The 3,568-nt window shown below is 43.6% G+C and overlaps 1 pseudogene across 1 annotated transcript; it reads right to left on the bottom strand.

Annotated features, from left to right (window-relative positions):
• Positions 1–634: 634 nt before the first annotated feature.
• Positions 635–3,221, bottom strand: LOC309848017 (torsin-1A-interacting protein 2 pseudogene; annotated as a pseudogene). Its single transcript has one exon. The product of its transcript is annotated as a torsin-1A-interacting protein 2 pseudogene (transcript).
• Between the last annotated feature and the right edge of the window lie 347 nt (positions 3,222–3,568).

The raw sequence follows: 3,568 nt of genomic DNA on the forward strand, positions 1-3,568 counted from the left end.
CTAGCACTGACTGCCATTTCATTACTTAAGCCACTGATTCATCTTTGGACTCAACATTTAGTGAACATCAGAGGAACAACATGAATCCAACATGGTATTGGCCCTGGAGAAGCTCATTTGGTAGAATGGCTTGTGATCGGAACAGATTGAAGCCCACCTCCACATTCGTCATGGGTCACATGCAGTTGCACATGAGAATCACCTGGACTTTGTTGACTTTGTTTAAACAAAAAAAGTGCATATATATATAGATATAGATATAGGTATAGATAGATAGATAGATACTTTACCAGAGGAGCACCTCACAGTTTCCAGGAGCCCTTAGAATGCTGCCTGTCCAGCCTAGGAGTGGTCTTCAGTGGCACTGTATTTGAAACAGCCTTGAGTGCTTGCTTGAAGTCAGATTCTTGGGTTCCTATTCTCCAGATGTTTGGATTCATGGGTCTAGGGGGAGGATAGAGAGTCTACCTTTTTAGGAAGGATTTCAGGAGATTCTGGTATGAATGGTCCACAGACCTCATCTTGTTGTGTTTTCCAAACTCCACATTTTAAAGGAAGCGTATATGCGTGGAATCTGTATGAACACCTGTGATCAGTTGAGTTTAATTGCACCACAGCTGATGTTGATTGCATATTTTTTTTTTTTTAGCAGTCCACACAGTTTATTCCGCAGTAACAGGAGAGAACGTCCATTGCAACAGACATAAGGCAGATACAGGGTAGATCTCTGGGATACATCCTTTATACAGATGAACAAATAACTTTGGGTTTCACAACATGTGGCAGGCATGATTTGTTGCATACCAACAGCCATTCATTCCTCCCTTCTCCCTTCCTAAAAGGGCCATGGTTTTATTAGGGGAGACTATGTGCCCTACCCACCCAAGCACTGCTAACCCCATTCCCCTTTGCCAGGTTCCCCCGGCTTATGAACCAGTACTTTCTAATGACACATAAGGAGAAATCTGTGAGGGACTTTTAAGATTTTTTTCCCAAATAAAAGACACAGACTTGAAAGGCAAAAGCTTTTGCTTCCTACTTCCAGCCTTTGGAAATGAAATGTCTGAATAGCAACAGCCACACTTAGGCTCACCCAGGAAACAACTATAAGGACAAAAAAGCCACCATGATAAGGATCCCAGTGGCGAAGAACAGAGCGAGCCTGGGACCTTAGAACATTGTTGAGCTGCTACACAAGCAACGGGTTATCTAGGATCTTGGGCGGAATTTTAAAATTGTTCAGTGGCCTCTGAGATGTTTTCAACAGAAATTCTAAGTTTTCTCCTGTACTCTAAGTTCCATGATTCTCATCAAGTGAAGGCCAGCATGTGGTCAATGTCCAGCAAGACATTCTTAGTTCTCAGAAAGACGCTTCCTTTAGACTGTTCCTCTTGTCTGTGGAGTCAAGCTTGATAACCCCTTGCCACTTATCTCATAGCACAAATACTTTTCCATTTCCAGGGGAGTACATTCTAAGTTTACTCACCACTAAAACAGGACAGCCTTTGCTTATGTGGTGTCAAGTAAGTAAAGACAGTGGCATTTCTGCATGTTTTTGTGTATCTTATGTAGGTATTACCACTGGTTAATGTACAAGAGGTGGAATTTAGAACAATGCAGTTTCTAATCAAAGTATCTAGCTGTTTTACTGGAATCCTCTATAATCCAGCTTCAAAGTTGCTTTCCCACAAAAGTTACCACTAAAAGTATCATTATGGTACACACAGTACAGGGCCTCTCCTCCAAGACTATCCTGTCATATATCCATAGTAAGGCTGTGGAGCTTTTTAGGATGGGGAAGCTAATTCCAAAACATGGGGAACATAGATTAGACTGGTTCTAGATGAACAGCCCAACTGGAATACTGATTAAATTCATGCTGAACAAAGTATGTGTAGACAATGAGAATAGATCCAACAATTTAAGCAGTTCCCCAAGGTAGTGACAGTTTAGATCAGACTTAGAAAGGAGACATCTTCCCATTCTTCCTTGGGCTACTAGTACAAACTCTAGAGTCTCCATGATTTTGACTGCTTAAGAAGTTACTTGTTTTGGCCAAGTTTTTTGTTCAAGGTTTTGTCCGTTCTGGTCAAGATTAACTGCAAAGCAGGGTTAAAGCCAGCTACTCTAAAGTCATGTATCCTTTTTCTAACCAGTGGAGGACCCAGAAGAAACGGGTGGCAAGCTTTTTCAAAGGTCCATCTGGTAAGATTTTGGGGAGCCCACTCAAGTGGGAAAGACCAAGGCAGAACAAGGCTTCTATTAGCAGGATTATCAGGGTAACATTCAGGGCAATAATCAGCTCTGTTAATGCGGTCTAAGAACACCTGGTAACATTCATTTTCAACAAGTTCAGTTTGGTACAACCAGTGGCCTAGTTCTAAACTAGGGAACCACTGTTGTCCACAGTCCGGGCAATGTGAATTATCTGAGAACATCTGGGCCTAGAGAGGTAACACAGAAACCAACGTAACAGTAAAAGGCAACAATGACAAAGAGAGATACCCAAATAACCAGTCCTAGTACAGGTCTGGTTGAGCAATTTCTCAGTCCAACCAACGATACTTGGCGACCGGAGTTAAATTTGGCTTGCACCTCCGTGCAATTCTTCAAGATTTCGTTGTCTATTTTTCACTCAACTGCAACTCAGTCTCTGAACTCACGGGCCGATCCGTCTACAGTGTGATCAGTCACTCACTAGCTGCACAGATTCAGAATAGCTCCTTCAAATCCCAGTTTCTCGAGAAAAGACAGGGCTCTAGTCTAAATTGGTTATTTTTTCTTGTGTGTTATCAGCTGGTGGTGTCATGCAGAGGCACTTGGCTTACTCTGCTTTGCTGGTAAGTTATTATATCTGCTTGGTGAAACAGAGCAGCTGACAGGTCCAATGGGTCTTTTGTGGGCGCTGGCACTTGCCGTTGTAATACACGTACCCAAGTCTTAAGGCCTTGGCACTTTACAGCGATGTAGGGGGGTCAGGAAAACCTGGTAGAGTCCTCTTGAATGTGGATCCAATGAAGTCTTTCTTGGGAAGACCTTAATCAGGACCCAGTCACAGAGAAGTAGCTGATGCTGAGTTGGTTGAAGCCTCTGGGAATGCTTCACATACAAATTCTAGCTGGGTCTTAAACTGTGAACTGTCAACGTCAGGGGAGCCCTTCGGGTGTTCTTTCCGCTCCACGACGCCGCCGGGCTGCACCCCTGCTCGGACGCGGCCGATCAGAACCGATTGCATATTTTTTAATGTGGGTTTTCAATACTCACTCCCCTAGCACAGCCTTTATGACTGAAAATCAGCACTGAGCCCAGCCCTGGCTGTCGATTTTAAGGTTTATTTAAAGGCACATGACAGCCAAAGCTGTTCATTCTTTAGCAAATGATGCCACATATGGACTTGGGAGTTTAGGGGCAGCGAGCTGAAAGTGGAATTTCCACCATAACTGGGCAGCCATCACAGTTGGTTTTTAAAAACTGTGAGGGGGTTGACTGGGTAGCTCAGTTTGTTGAGCATCCAACTCTTGATTTAAGCTCAGGTCATGATCTTGGGGTGGTGGGATTGAGCCCCAAG

Source organism: Mustela nivalis, assembly GCF_964662115.1.
Source record: "Mustela nivalis genome assembly, chromosome: 14".
In the NCBI taxonomy this organism is placed as follows: Eukaryota; Metazoa; Chordata; class Mammalia; order Carnivora; family Mustelidae; genus Mustela; species Mustela nivalis.